Raw genomic sequence first — 17191 nt, forward strand, 5'->3', positions numbered from 1 at the left:
TCTAATTTTCTTGAATTCTTCACATTCTGGCTATCAGTATGGATGGAAACAAATTCCTCATCCCACCTCTTTGCAACCCAAATCATCTTTCTTCAATGAGTCCCTGTTATATGAGCTCTGCTTTCTTCCAGTTATCCTAAAAATCTTTAGGAGTTTCTTCTTTTCATCCACACATGTGTAAGCCAGTCAGTCAAATAACACATATATGTTGACTATCTGATAAGGAGGGCTTGTTCATAAAAAGAATCTGCCATTTAAAAATTCCACTATCTCCACATATTGAAAAATATTTCTATTATGAAATAGCTCTCAAGTTATGTAAATAAAAATATAAGGTTGTACAAGAATTTTTGTTTCAGGTGTTTATGTGTGTGTGTATTTGTGTGTGTGTATGTGTGTGAGCTTGTGAGGGGGGCAGTAGGCTGCTTGCTCCAGTATGCATGATAAGGCAGAGAGGAGAAGATTTTCCACAAGTAACTCAGGGTCTTGCAGAAAGGAGGAAATGGAGGGATACATTTGGTTCTTCATTTCAGATTCAAAGTCAGGGAGATAGTTTGGGGTAGATCAAGAAAGAACAATGAGCTTCTTGGAAAATCAAGTTACTCCGAGGATGTCCAAGTGGTCCCTGCACTGATTTGGGGGAAGGGAAAATGGAATGTTGATGTGGGATGTTAGGTGGGTGGCCTGGAACCTGTCCTGGTGCAGCCATTTTTGTGCCAATTAGTGTCCTAGAGAAATCGTGAGTGAAGCCTCGAAGTCTGATCAGAGTGGGGTTCAGTGATCTAGCAACATCCAGAAGCCTTACCCCTGGGGCTTCAAATGGCACCTGTGTTAATGACACTGCTTCAGAACAGATATCTGACAGCACTATTTGATGGAGGGAGGCCATACTTACTTGAGATGCCTTGACTTTGGTTGGGGCTGACCCAGGAAAGGAGAAACTAATTCCTCTAAAATAATTGGTGGCCTGGGCAACCGTCCACTCTGACATGTGTAGCAGTGAAAGTAAAGTCGCTCAGTCGTGTCCGACTCTTTGCGACCCCATGGACTGTAGCCCACCAGGCTCCTCCATCCATGGGATTCTCCAGGCAAGAGTACTGGAGTAGGTTGCCATTTCCTTCTCCAGGGGATCTTCCCAACCCAGGGATCGAACCCAGGTCTCCTGCATTGTAGGCAGATGCTTTACCATCTGAGCCACCAGGGAAGAGGTGTAGCAGTAGCAGGAGCAAAATGCCAGCCTGACTACATCCCCGCAGACACAGAGGTTCTGCCCTTGACTCTTTCTTCTATAGCACATTTCTTTATCGAGGTCACTCATGAAAGAACAGCTGCAGCCTTTTGTAAAGACATCATGACACCTGGTGGCATTAGCACACATTCTGATTCCCATTGTACCATCGTCCAGTCCCAAAATACATGCTCTTAAATTCTGACCCCAGCAAAATCAGAGATACATAGCAGGATTCATCATTTGGACACTGGTAACCACTTGTGAATTCCTGCACAAACAAATTCAAGGGATTTGAGAGACTGGACTTTATGTTCATTTGGATATGTGGGAACTTGAGGATTCTTCTCTGGGATATCATTGCACAGGTTGATTATTCATATTATGCATGTGTGCTCAGTCATGTCCAACTCTTTGGGAACCCATGGACTGTAGCCTACCAGGCTCCTCTGTCCATGGGATTTTCCAGATAAAAATATTGGAGTGTGCTGTCATTTACTTCTCCAAACAATGCCTTAAAATAAAACAAATTTGTCATTGTGGTATAGGTCAGAAGTCTGGCGTGAGTCTCATCAGGCTAAAATCAAGATACCTGCAGTTCTGTGCTCCCTTCTGGAGGCTCGAGGACAGAATCCATTTCCCTGCCTTTTCCTGCTTCTAGAGGCTGCTTGCACTCCTCAACTCATGGCTCCTTTCCTCTGTCTTCATAGCCAGCAGTGGAGAGTCAAGTCCTTCTGACATCGCATAACTCTGTCCTTGTCTTCTGCCCCCTTTCCCCTTGTGATTACATTGGGCCCTCTCAGTGTAGGATAATGCAGGATAGCTTTGCTAATTTAGGATCAGCTGATTAGTAACCTTAATTATCCTTTGTTATGTAACCCAACATATTCCTAGTCCCTACAGCAATAGATCTTGCCAAGGTGGGTAAAACATATGAAGCTTCTGCCTTTGGGTGCTTACAGGACTGTGGAGTGGAAGTGTCATGTGAAAAACTACCTATGAGCTAGGCTTGTGAATCTGTCCAAAGAGGTGATGCCTGTCATATCCCTAGGCTTACAGGAAGAGAGCAAATCTTCTGTCTCCCCAAATTCTTGATGAACAATAGATGCTACCCTTGAAGTTTTTCATTGCAAACTAAAGCAATGATAACAGGCCTCAGTGAGTTGGCTGTATTTCTGACCAAAAAGCTCCCATGCCCATGATAGAGCTGCGTAGCCCATAGAGGCCAATGTTATACATCATTAATTATTAATTACTATCATTAATACATGCCAATTATTCCCATGGCACTGCCCCATGAAGTGACCAACCACTGGCCCTGCCCATAATTCTAGGATTACTCCCCATTCCTGAGTTACAAAGATTTTATTAATTAACCCAGAAGCCTATCATTTCCATGTTATTTCTATGAGAAAATGTTCTGCTCTTGTTGTCTAGCTGAATTATAACGAAATTCTAGAGCATAACTGTCCACAGGTTAGGCAAAGCCTATAGGTACTTACATTTTTACCTGAAAACTATCTAATTAAGCTTCCTTTAGTCAGGTCTGATTAACATCCATGTGGGTGCACCACTTTTATTAACTCATGCCCAATAATGAATTGGAGAAAGAAATGGCAACCCACTCCGGTATTCTTGTCTGAGAAATCCCATGGACAGAGGAGCCTGGCAGTATATAGCCCATGGGGTTGCAAAGAGTCAGACATGACTTAGTGACTAAAAAACAATAACTGAACAGTGTTTTTTTTCAGCAAGCATAATGACAAACGGAAATAACCTGCATTTTGAAGGACACCTGCTCTATGATCTCAGCTGAAGTCCAGCTCTGTCACTTATTACTAGTTGGGTGACTTTGGATGCGCTGCTTAACCTCACTAAGTACCAGTATCGTGACTGTAACATCAGCTTAATACTGTTAGACTCACAGGATAATTAAGAAGATGAAATGACTAAAAATATGTAAACCACTGGTCACCATGGCTGGGACAGAATCGTCACTAAACAAGCTTTTGCAACAGCAATCTCTGTGTTAATGTTGCCATACTACTATAGGTTTGATGGGTCCCCTATTATTGGACATTAGCTTATCCCCCAAATATAGAACATCCTTGTACACATGGCATTTAAATCTCTGTGTGTGTGTGTTACACCAATGAATGCACAGAAGCAGAAGCTGGCTCCGAGTGCTTCCATTGAATAGGTGGGGTCGGGGGTGGGGGCAAAGAGGTGGTGAAAGAGAAAGAACTTCAATAAATTTTTAGCTCTGGGACACTGCTGACCCCTGAGGACTTTGGCCTTGACCCTGAGGAAGCAAAAGCTTTCTTATAGCCAAGGTGCATAGGCATGCCAATTACTGCTGAACATTTTAGAAGTAGTCCTTGCTATGAATTATAATCACAAAAATGCCACATTCTTACAAACAGCATGCTCATGCTCAGTCACTTCTGTTGTGTCTCTTTGCGACCCCCTGGACTGTAGCCTGCCAGGATCCTCTGTCCATGTAATTTTCCAGACAAGAATACTGGAGTGGGTACCATGCCCTTCTCCATGGGATCTTCCCAGCCCAGGGATCTGACCCGTGTCTCCTGTGTTTCGTGCCTTACAGGTGGTCTCTTTACTGCTGAGCCACCAGGGAAGCCCCCATACGAACAGGATAGTCTGCTAAAAAGAAGCTCATGTTTGTCCAACACGGAATTTTAAGTTATCCAAACACAAAGGGAGGAGTGCCCAGGGCCGATTGAAGTGTTTTGGGCTTGACCTTCCACCTTTCCCGCTGGTGGCTTGAGTGAACTTGAGCAAGCCCTCTCCGTAGCTGTTTCTAGATCCTGATTTGTGAGATTCTAGAACCACTGGGCCTCTGTTCTTTCTTTGTGCTCTCAGTTCTTCAGAGCCTTCCAGAATAAGATTTCTGAATTGGCACAGAAGGACTTCTTTGGCATCAAATGGCTCTTATGAAACAGCACACTGATGAGTTAAATGAAACGATTCAGAAAAATGCCGATTAAATTTCCCTTTAAATACCCAGGGGTTTAGAAATTAAGCAAAACTGCTTGGCACTATTCAGTCTGGATTTTAACAAACTCAAAATGTTTGAAAAATTGTTCAAGATGTTTTGACAAACACAGAGTGCCCCTCTATGTTCTTCCCTTTCCCCTGACATCACTCTTGATCTGCCAAAGAAAAGGCAGAATCAGGGTGCTTGGGGTGTACAGGTTAGTTAGTTTCCCAGGAAAACCTTTTTTTGCCCATCAAATGGAATAATCCATAGTTCTTGTTTTAACACTCACTAGCTTTTTTGTTTTGTTGTAAAGCAATAGAGCTAGTTTGTGTTACTTTAAAAATGAAATAAAATAAAACTGAAAAACTGTAAATAGTTTAAAGTGATGATCTTAAACATTGAAATCATAGTTTCAAAGGAAAAAAAAAGAACTCCCATTATGTGAATTAAATTTGTAACATTGCCTGGCCTGAGCAGCGAGCAGAATAAACGTGAAATGCCGCCCCCATCAGACCTACAGACATCACTACCACCAGCTGACTGGGACCTTGACCTTCCCTTGCCTGCTGAAGGAGGGTTGTGATGTTTGTCAGGAAATACAAACACTCCTGAGAGGGCATGTGGTTGAGTAAAGAGTCCCGGATAAGAAGTCAGAGGTCTGGGCTTCAGCCCTAAACCACTGCTGCCTGGATGCATCATCAAGAACAAATCAGGGTTCACACAGAAAGCAGCCTCCCTCAGGGACCACTCCTGAAACTTATCTGTGCAGACCTTGAGATAATCTCCAGTTCTGGAACATTCTAAAATGTAGTCAGGTTACAATATTTGTGTCTCTACAGAGGAATATAGTTTTAAAACTTGTATTAGTGGATAAATGTAGATTACTCATTTTCTAGTGTGGACTTCCCCTCGTGGCTCAGATGGTAAAAAATCTGCCTGCAGTGCAGGAGACCAGGTTCAATCCCTGGGTTGGGAAGACCTGCTGGAGAAGGCAATGGCTACCCACTCCAGTATTCTAGCCTGGAGAATCCCAGGGACAGAGGAGACTGGCAAGCTGTATAGTCCATGGGGTCACAGAGTTGGACATGAATGAGTGACTAACACTTTCACTTTTTAAATTTTCATTTTCTAATGTAATATAAATTTCCAACAAATATTATCCCCTGTCTCAAGTGAGGAATATATATCTGGATAGAGAAGGAGGGCTGCAGTCCATGGGATTGAAAACAGTCAGACAGGGCTGAAGTAACTAAACACAACAGGGAAGGAGGGAGGGAAGGAGAAGGAGAGAGAGAAAGGGAGGGAGGGATGGGGAGAGAGAGAGACAGTTAAATTTAAAGTGAAAGTGTTAGTTGCTTAGTCATGTCCAAATCTTTGCAATCCCATGGACTGTTGCCTGTCAAGCTCCTTTGTCCACGGGATTCTCCAGCAAGAATACTGGAGTGGGTAGCTATTCTCTTCTCCAGGGATCAAACCCAAGCCTGCTGCTTTGCAGGCAGATTCTTTATTGTATGAGCTACCAGGGAAGCCCATTAGACTTAAAGATATATCTAAACCTGTATCTATAACTGTGCCTCTGTATGCTTACTATAGTCATTTTCATCAATATTACTCAGCCCACCCATCCATTCTTCTGATTTTCTCAACATCTTGCAGTTTACCAAGTGTATTCATTATCTCCTCTTCCTGAAATGGATCAATTGTTTATGTCCCCAAATAATGCTCAAGGAAACTGAAACTTCTCAAGGTGAATTCCTCAAGGAGACAAAAGTGATAAGTGACAAAGCTGGGGCTGAGTCCAAGTCTACTGGTCCTAAAATATTTTCCTTGTAACATGAGTTGGGCTCATCCAACCACCATTCTATTCTCTGCAGAAGGATTAAAAAAAAAAAAATCATAGCTTTGGAGCCATGGAGCAGCAGCAAGCCAGTAGGTTCTTTCTTGCGGTTTTGATGACCCAGAGCCATTTGGATAATTACCAGGCTGAGACTGGTGAGACCCAGCCATTCTTTGGCAACTCAGTAAAATGATACAGGAGAAACAGTTTCCATTGTCTACTCCCAATTCCCTGATCATGTTAGCAGCTACGCTGGGCTGGTTTGGGTTTTCTCATGGCAATCAGAGTCGATTTCAAGATTTAAAACTAAGTTCATGCTAGAGAACAAGTAGCCACACCTTTTCTCTTGTTTTATATGTTCTGTAAACTCTTTCTGTAACTGTGGATCAAGAAGCTGTAAGACACCCAAATGATATCACAGAGCAGCGTTCGATGTTTTACAACATATAGGGATTAACGACAAAGCCATAGACATGAACGTTTCGTAATAATAATTAGAAACAATCACTTTGTAGCCCAGATATTGACCATACATTATCATCTCCTTTTATATTTATTGTATTGTATTTATATAAAATTTAAAATTTATTTTATTTATATAAAATCCTTTTATATTTATTATATCACTTGAACATCAAAACAGATTTGTGAGGTAAGAAAGGTTGAAAGTTTGTTCCCATTTTACAGATGAGCAAAGTGAGGATGATGCAGTCTTGGCCAATGGCATCCACCCACTTGCCTGGCCCTGACCTCAGTGTAAGTCCAGACCCTCAGTCTTGCCCTGACTCTCCATTGCCTGTGCTCCCCAGATCACCCTCCTCACCAAGTTTCTTTCCTCTGCTTCCTGGGTTCCAACCACACTTTACTGCTTTCAGTTCTCTAATTCCCATGCTCTCTCTTGCCTTAAGATCTTCCCGCGGGCCGTTCCCTCTGATGGAATGCTTTTCCAGTTCTTTCCCCTGTTTGCTCCCATTTCCTTCTGCCATAACTATTCATTGTCTTGTCTGATTTTAATTATGCCGCTTTCTTTAAGATTTCCCTCCAGCAAGACTGAACTCTACAATCCAAGCTTCATTCGATGTCAGACATGCATATGGTAAGGGCTCAATAGCATATTTTTTCAGGAAAGAAGAGAATGGATTAAGTCTCAGCAAAGGCCTCAAGTACAGGTCTTTACATCATCAGTTTAAGTTTTGCCCCAAGAGTCATCTATTTATGCTGAATAATCGTGAATACCACCTCTCTGTTTAAAACTGTCAGGCCATCTGATGGTACAGAAATGAAATAAAACTTTCCTTCTTTCTTCCCAGACAGAGCAGCTGCCCAAATCCTGAATCCTTTTTCTGCCTCACTGAAATTGGCCTATATTCTGGAAAAGCACTGGGTAGCCCCCTTTCTTCTTTTTCTTGAGCCAAGAACCAGTTTAAAGGAGCCAGCTAAGTGGCCATTCCTCAAAGCAAATTTTCTCTCTGCAAAGGGGTCCCTGAATCTTAAGAACATTCAGAGTCCCAAGATTCCTGAACCATGGATGTTTCCTGACTGACCATCACCACAAAATGTGGGAGTCTGGCATGTCTGGAGGGGTTTATTAGTTGCAGCAGCATCAAGGCATTAAGCCACGGACATTCTGGAGAGCCAGATGGCCGAGCTGGGGTTTGCACATGACAGGAGAGAAGACACTCTCCTGGCAGAAGAGCCAGAGGCTCTGATTCAAAGCTGTCCATCTCGAAGCATCTAAGCCCCCACCCAAAGCGGCCACATAGCAAATCCAGCTAGAAACCTCTTAGCGTAGTCTGGGGCTTCTCACCTTCAGCTCTGTGGTTATTTGTGACCAGACGATTCTCTTATGGGAAGCTGCCCTCTGCATTGTGGGATCTTTAACAACACCTTTGGCCTCTACCCACAAGATATTAGTAGAAACTCTACACCCCTCACCCCACCTCACTCTCCAGGCCTAACAACCAAGAGTGTCTCCAAACATTGCCAAATCCTCCTGGGAGAAACAAGGCATCCAAAACAAGCTAACATAAAGGGAATGAAAAATCTCTTCTGACTGAGGTTCTGACCATGGGCAGCACTTCATATGGATTGAAGCCACTGGTTTAATAGCACTTAGCACCTTGGGCAGTTACGTAATGCTTCCGATCTAATTTTCCTCACCATCTAAAACAAGTCAATATAAAAACAAACACTATAAAATGCTTGTAATCTTTTGTGAAGATTAATGGAAATGATCATGTTTACCGTATCTAGTCTAGTGCTGGTGCTAAGTAGGCACTCACAAAATATGGCTGAGTGAACACCTTCTTGCCCATGAAAGAAAATGAAAAAACTGAGAATCCTCTGAACTTGCTCCTGGGAAAAAGCTGCCCCCTAACCAGGCGGGCAGTGACAGAAACTCCAATGAGGGCAGGAGCATGAGAACACTTCATTAAAGTCAAAGAAAGTTGCAAATGTCATTTATTACAATCAGATCTCTTCTGGGGCTTCCAGAAAAGTTCTCTCCACCTGGTGTCCAGAAAAGATCATTTCCTTGTGTCTGGTTTCTGTAAGCAAGTGCTGCTTTGAATGGTATGGAATCCGTCTCAGAAAGAGGTCAAGGTTTGGGCCTCACCTGAGAAAGGCAGCAACTTATGCCACACACAGAAAAGGGGAGAGGAGGGGATCTCAAGATCAAGAGGGAGAGAGAGGGAGATAGGAGTCTGTCCCGCTACTCACAGGGTGACCTTTGGAACTTAGTCATTCCGAGCTTCACTTACTTCATTACAGAGATTCCATTAAGGACCATATGGAATAATGTAGGCAAATCACTAGGCATAGTGCTGGCAGTAGGAACCACATGCCAAATGTACGCATTGACAGTATTAACTACAACTGCATTAGCTTTTACTACGATTGTTCCTATTAGCATTATCACTCTCATCATTATTGGCCAGAGTAGCTGAAAGAGCTTTACCTTTATTGACTTCAGATCTGCCACCATCTGGAGACGGCACGGCCACTAGCCTATCTCCTAGGTTCAGAAGACTGGGAAGACAGGCGGCCATTGGAGCCCAGTTCTCTCTGAAAAGGATTTGAGGTCCATTTTGGGTAAAAATCTGTGCAGTCTCTGGTCCCAGGACATCAAAGTGGCTTTATCTCTCTTGGCAGGTTAGGCTACTAGGAATACTGAACATTTTTCTGTCACACCCATTGCCAAGGGTGCAATTTGGGAAAACAAATAGGGATTTACAGATAGTAACTTTCCTCTTCTTCTATTGATAGCCTGAGATAATTCATGGCTACGTTTGGACAAATGCAAAAATGTGCATTTAGTTTGAATTTGGATTCATTCCTCATGAATATTAGTCATCTCAGTCTAAAATGCAAGCACTTCTCTGTTTCAACAGATGGGAGGATGTACTGTGAATGTACTGTGAAATCATACTACAGAAAAGGGGGAAAACAAGAAGGTTGAAATTAAATTTAAGAAGAAGTCTTGGCACAGTGGGACAAAGTGTGCATTGCCATATATTTCCCTACAAAATTAGGCATGTGCGTTTAGGTGTGGCTTAATTCTTGCAAAAACGATGGGATAGGAATATTTATAAACTAAGTTGCTTAATGATTTAATTCACCGTAGGAATGTTTTTTGTTGATAACTCTTCATGCAGAATTTCCTTTTACTGAATGCCTAAATCAGACACTGGCTCAGGATATGTCATAGTCCATTGTCAATGATGAAAATATGATTCTGGGGCCATGCTGCCTTTTGTGTCCTCTTCTGCCTGTTGACATTCTGCTGCTTCCTGAGGCCACTGCTGGTGGCTCCCACAAGCAAGGCAGAAGAGATCAGTGTTGGACAAGCTGAGGACCTGGGGAAGGGTGAAAAATGAGTAGGAGAGAAATAGGAGGAAAACAAAATAAAAAAATTAAAGGGAAGAAAATAATTGGAGCAGGAGAACTTCAAATTAATGCCTTTCCACTACATCACACCAATTAATGGAACTCAGTAGGAAAATGCAGTTGTTGATTCCTTGGACTTGTTGAGTACCAACAATATCACAGACATCGGGATTGGGAGTGGGCAAAACTAAACTCTTATGATAATGAAGCCAGAATCCATCTAACATTGAATAGACAAACAGAGAACTCTAGTTTCCTTTTTTTTTTTTCCTGAAAATTTCCATTACATGATGTGTCAATGTAACAATAGCACAATAATTCTTATCCTATAAGAGTAAATGAAAGGCCATAGAGTAAGTTCCTTTCATATCAAAAAAGAATGGCATATACCACTTTTCAGTTTAATTTATTTTTATTAGCATTGTAATTCCCTAAAACACAAGTAAATCCAATGTGTATGACTGTGTGCTAAGAAGTTTCAGTCATGTCCGACTTTGTGCGACCCCATAGACTGTGGCCCACCAGGCTCCCTGTTCATGGTATCATCCAGGAAAGAATACTGGAGTGGGCTGTCATGCCCTTTACAAATCCTTTGTACTCTAGATAAGCAACCTTTTAACTTGCTACCAATTGACTAGAGATTCTCATTGACTTCTCAGTAAGCAATACAATTTCTCAGAAGTAGTTCTGGATCACTTGAGTCACACAGAAAACCTTTCTAGAATAATAAAAATGCAGAAACTCAGCTTTGTAAGAGATTCAAGAATCAGTTTTCTGAACAAACCTCCATTTATGGATAAGAAAATGAAGGAAGAGAAAGAATTAACTGAAGAACCATTTCACCACAAATATGTTTTTAAAAAGTAGATCGACACAGCTAATTTTTGTTGAGTGTCATTTATGAATCTGATTTAGTTGCAGACACCTACATCCATATAATATCTGCTAATCCTTACCTGGATACTATGAGGCAGTACAATATTTCATATTTAACGTATGAGGAAAGAGAAGCTCAGAGAAGGTAAAAATCTCATCTTGCATCATGTAGTTAATCTCCTGACATCGAGGCAAAAATTTCCCTAGATATTATTGTACTAAGTAAGACAGAAGAATTAGTACTATTCAAATCCTCAAAGTTTCTTGGACATTTAATAAAATATCTTGTATAAAACTACTTTGTCATTTGCCTTTTTATGCCATAGAATTCAAGAAGACATTTCCATTTATGTGAAGTTTTAAGAGAGAAATTTAAATATGAGCTTGTATTTATTCATCAGGTTCCCAAATCTATATTAAGTAATTGGCTAGATTAAGTGAATTCCCCAATTATTCTTAAAAGAAAGCTTTTTTTTAATTGTTAAAAGTAAATTTTAGATAGCAAATGTTAAAAAAAAAAAGGTCAGAGAAAAAAGGAGTGAAAACAGGGTCTCTTTATAGCCTTTTAAACTGGAAACTCAAAGGTATATAGGCAAACTTAACTTTAACTGGGTGAGTAATTAGGGTTGATAACAGGGTCTTAACAGTGTAGATGCCTGTGTGGGGTAAAGCAGATGTACCCAGATGACTTGCCCCCACTGCAAAGTAACTGTCTCAAAATTACTGAAGGTGAGTTTTTAAATACAGGTTGCTGCCACCAACCTCCGAGAATTTTAATTTAGTAAATTTGGAGTGGCTCAGAAATCTTTATTTTGTGTAACACTCCCTCCAGTGACTCTCTGGTCCTGCCATGTTGAACCATCAATCATGTAAACAATGTTTGATTTGTACAAGATAGTCTGTCCAACTCTGTACTTTGTTATCTCATTAATTGTGGAAACTTGAGCAAATCAAGTAAAACTTCTGAGCTTCACATTCCATCCCACAGATTGAGGGGAAATAGAACTTCAGAGAGGCCTTGGCCACCACACAGGATACTGATTCCCTTGAGATCATGTGTAACAAGGGTGTTAAACTCTAAAGTTGTTTACATAGTCCATAACTTGACCCCAGAACAATTCTGTAGGTAAGAGACAGATTTTGAGTGTCTGCTCTATACCACTCATTGTCCTCAGTACTTTACCTTCTCAACCATCAGTTTTTATGATTGTTTGAACCAGTCAGGTACAGAACTCTCTCCCTGTTGTGTCTGTTAGTCTTGCAGGGGCCCTATCACAACCCGTTAGCTCTATTTTACCTTCCTTTCACGCCTAACTTCTAAATCTAGTTCTTATGCTCCTTGGATATGGTATTTAGCTTGGTTATACCCACATTCCCCTGCCTTCCCTCAGTATTCTACAAGAATGATCATCCCTCTCTCCTTTAAGGGATTCCTAGAATCTCCTTCCAGACACAGGTGCTAAGATTCTGGCTTCTTGAAACGGATCATCAGATAACAACCATTCTCCAAGTTAAATGTTGTATGAAAAAAATATAGCCCTGAATGCTGAAACTGTTCTACCAAATCATTCCAAACCCCAGGTTTCCAAGGAAATGAAGGCATAGAAGGAGAAAAGACAAGACAGAGACTTTCACCTTTTTCACTTTGCCAGATATTTTGTTCCACTTCAAAAGTAGAATGATTATACTATGCATTGGAGAAGAAGTGAAGTGAAGTGAAGTTGCTCAGTCATGTCCAACTCTTTGTGACCCCATGGACTATAGCCTACCAGCCTCCTCCGTCCATGGGATTTTCCAGGCAAGAATACTGGACTGGGTTGCCATTTCCTTCTCTATGCATTGGAGAACCTGTCCCCATTTTGAGGAGTGTTTTAAAATTAATTAATTTATTTCACTTGGAGGATAATTACTTTACAATATTGTGATGTTTTTTGCCATACAGCAACATGAATCGGCCATAGGTATAGATGTGTACCCCCATCCTGAACCCCTCTCTCACCTCCCTGTCTTCCTTATCCCTCTTTGTTTTCCCAGAGCACTGGCTTCAGGTGCCCTGCTTCACTGATTGTTCAGATCAACACTTGTACTCCCCTGGTCTATGGGGTCTCTGCTCCTGAAGGGAAAACTCTTCTTTATTCCTGGTTAATAGATACCTCACAAACCACAGAGTTCTCTGAGGATGACTTTTCTGTGCTTACACTGTGTTCCACCTAGTCCTTTCCACAAGAACCTTCTGGTTACTCTACTCAAAGCAGAGCATGCTACAAGCCCAGAAAGCTGAAGGAACATCATATGGGTAACAGGAATCGTTTTATTTCCCTTATATCCGTTTTCACATTGACTACGTTATTATTTCATTATGCCTGTCACTCACATGTGCCTACAAGTTAACTGATAAAACCTAAGACAGAGCCTGCAATAAAAGTCTTGCTCTATTAATAAATGAATGGATGGATGGGTGAATTCTTAGATGTTTCTATACCAATGATAAAATTATAAGAGGAGTTGAATTTGGAGAGCACAGTGGAAAACTCTGTCATATGACACATGCTTGAGTAGAAAAATCATAATTTCCAAATGTAGTCCATCTGTCAACCAACCAAACAAAACATAATTTTGGTCCCTCGTGTGTCCTAGGTTCTCTATTCCATGTTAAAGAAAGGTAAGGTTAAGCAGATAAAGGACTTATGGAGCACATACATCATTGGTTATGAGACTGGATTGCACCCAAAGCCACTAAACTCAGAAGCCATGCACTAGGTCCCAGAGGACAGGCAGTGGGGGTGGGGGGTGGGGGAAGACTTGCAATTAGGAGGCTAGTGTGAGTAGAGATTCATGCTAACTGGAGAGGCTAGGGAAGGCTTTGCTCTTAGAAAACAAAATATGTATACAAAGACTTGGTAATAGTAATATGCTTGGCATGTACCAGGATAAGATTTGTCCTGCCTGTATAATAAGTTCTGGTGGAGAAAGATAAAACTGTGAGATACTACATGACTGAGGTTGGATTGTCAAAGGTAGGTTTGTTTTTTGTTTGTTTGTTTTTGTTCTTGTTTGTTTTTAAATGCATGGCTGAAGTCTTGACTTTTGGAGCTCAAAGTCTATGATTCTCTCTCTCAAGAAGGAGATGGCCTCATTGGCTCACTGTAATGGGAAAAAAGTTAAGTTAGCCATGTGCAATTTCCCTGTGTTTAAAAGGCCTCCATGCTTCTTTCAACTCCTTAAGTTTTCAAAGGGAGGGGAAAAAGCATATTTAGTTGCTTAATATTTCTGTATATCTTAAAGGACCCTTCATATTTATCATCAGAGACACACCAAAGCACATTACAAGTAATGTAAGCCAGCTGGTGTTTTGCAGGCCAAAGTCAGTTGATGGTTTAATAGTAAAAACCATCTTTTTGTTAACATTTTTCTGGAGCACATCACCAAGGAATGCATGGCCCCTTTCTACATTTTTCAGAAAAAGAACTATCTTATTAGCTCTTTTCTTAGATTTCCGAATACTTTTAGTAGAAGAAAGATAGGTCTGGTTTCTTTTGAGGACTCTTTCAGAGCTGTCTAAGCCCTCTTCTGAACATCAGGGAAATTCTTTTTAATGTGAATTGATATATTCTCCAAATGTACTCACCTAGATCATAGCTAATACACTTGTGAAGGGGTAGCAAAACCTTTTTGTCTAGGACATAAACTAATTTGTGCCCTCTGTGCTGGTCCAAGCACCAGAGACTGAAAAAGTAACTCAGAATAATTTTTGGAGATTTGGTACATTCACTGTTTCCTTCTATCTCAAAACTGTGATAATAGTCACAATTCATGGGTCTCTACAAGGAATTACAGAATGGCCATTGAATTTAAAAATAAAGGCTTAAATGGTAAATGTTCTATGCATCCAGCCAGTTACCAATTTCCTGAATACTCTTTGATCTTTCCTAATCCATATATTTATATATAATGCACTGAACATAACCCCTTCATGGATGTGAGAGTCGGACCATAAAGAAGGCTGAGGGCCAAATAATTGCTGCTTTTGCATTGTGGTGCTGGTGAAGACTCTTGAGACTCCCTTGGACTTCAAGGAGATCAAAGCAGTCAATTCTAAAGGAAATCAACCCTGAATATTCATTGGAAGAAATGATGCTGAAGTTGAAGCCTCAGTACTTCAACCACCTGATATGTAGAACTGAATCATTGGAAAAGACCCTGATGCTGGGAAAGATTGAAGGCAAAAGGAGAAGGGGACATCAGAGGTTGAGATGGTTGGATGGCGTCCCTGACTCAACGTACATGAATTTCAGCAAGCTCCGGGAGATAGTGAAGAACAGGAAAGCCTGGCATGTTGCAGTCCATGTAGTCACAAAGAGTAGGATAAGACTTAGTGCAACTAAACAACAACAACTGAACATAACTCAAGTCCTATCCCAAAGACCAACTCTTCCACAGAGTCTATTCCATGCTGCTTCACCCTTTCCCCACACCCTACTCCAAGAAAATTTATAGGGAATTACACATAGTTTTAGAATATCATATTATCAAACTGTGAGCTGTTGAAAAGCAAGGATTATGCCTAATTAACTGCTCTATGATTATAATCCAGTCTTATAGACATCACAGTATCTAAAGCATAGTTTTGAAACGACATAATGTCTATCCTGGGTATATTGTGGGAAGTTACTACATGCTTAATTAGATAAGAATGATGAGTAAAGAAAAACTCTAGGTAGATTATTTGTTATATACAAAGATCTGTCTTTGAAAGAAGATATTATATAAAAGAAAAATATTAGTATCATGGATAAATCAGTTAAGTTGAGTGCATGTAAAAGTTTCCCACCAGAGTTCTGCTGAATGTAATCCTTTGATTGAAAATCTTGGATCTAAGTCTTACCTCCAGAAGAACTTTGGTGGGAAACTTTCACATGCACTAAACTCAATTATCTAATTTTGTCTTCTCAACAGGCCTGAGGAAGTGGTTACGATTCACATGTTACAGTTCTGTAAACTGAAACGCAAAGTAGTTAAAATCGCTGACTTGGGACTCTATCAGAACTCATGAATTTAAATGCTATACTTCTTTTTACAAGAGTTAAGCTGTAAGAGAAGAGGGCAAATTATGTCATAGAAACTGTGAAAAACAAAACTCCAGGCCATTACCTACTCCACTCTCTACTACCCCATTTCCTGAGAAATGCTTTGATCATAGAGGACCATAGTATTAATGTGGTACAGTTTTAATCTCTAAGTATTTAGTTCCCCTAGCTTTTCCTTTGAGTTGGGGCTCCTAAATCTCAAAATCATAAAATCCCAGGGGCCCTAGAATTATTCCTCTTGCTTCTAGTTACTAGGCATGGCCTTGAGCAGAGAAGATGGTATACAAAACCCCACTGGCCAAGGGAAAAATGTGAGTCACTGTCAAGTGATGATTTCCGTTGGTGCAACTGGGGAGAGACACGGCTTCTGCCAACATCCATGATGGCTCTTTGTGTCAACCACCCCCCCCCCCCACCAAATAAAAACCCCTGATAAAAGCCAGAAGCATCTCTCAGAAACACAAAAAGTCTGTCTGGTGTTTAGTTACACATAAAGATTATACAGTGAGCTTCTGCTTCTCTATTATACAGTGGGCTTCTGCTGGTTTTGCCCCTGTGCTGAATTTTCACCAAGTCTCCCCTTTTTATGCCTCCTGAGTCATTCAGCAGTCAACCATGCTCTTCATGAGTTTTTTCTTGGCGCCTCTTTCTATTCTAGTGAAATAAAGCGCCACAGGCACAAAATTAATATTCTGGCAAGTAGTGTCACTTGCTATCCCGCATCTTCCCACAGATTTCATTTTATTGAACTAATATCTTCCTGCTGAATTGGGACTGTGCAGACCCACCAGAGGCAAAACCTCAGGCAGAAGGGATGACTTTGCTATTCCAAGTGACATTTCCTCAGATGTTTGCTGCCCTGCTGTGCAAACATAGTTACGCATGAAATAAAGTAAAAACAAAAAAAATTAAACAGCAGTTAGTGGTTGGATGTTATTTCCAGTTTGGAACCACTGACGAGGCTGCTATAGAAAACTCTTCCCTCTGTTATTACAAAATAACAGTTTGTGGATGGTGAAAAGAAAACACAACTGAATTTTCTTTTAACTTCAAATACAGAAGCTAGTGCATCTATCATTACCACCACATTACAATACATTATGGGAGAAGGTCATCGTAACTTTAGAGGGGTTATTTCCATCTACGTCTCTCATCCTCTCAAAATTGTTATAAAGGGACCAGCCTGATGCCAAACGCTCTGCTAAAGAAAACACGCCAAGTTGAAGTGAGTTAGTTAGAGAGAATGAAACAGAACCAAAAGTTAAATGCGTGGGACCCAA

The sequence above is a fragment of the Cervus canadensis genome, chromosome 5 (genome assembly GCF_019320065.1).
Source record: "Cervus canadensis isolate Bull #8, Minnesota chromosome 5, ASM1932006v1, whole genome shotgun sequence".
Lineage (NCBI taxonomy): Eukaryota > Metazoa > Chordata > Mammalia > Artiodactyla > Cervidae > Cervus > Cervus canadensis.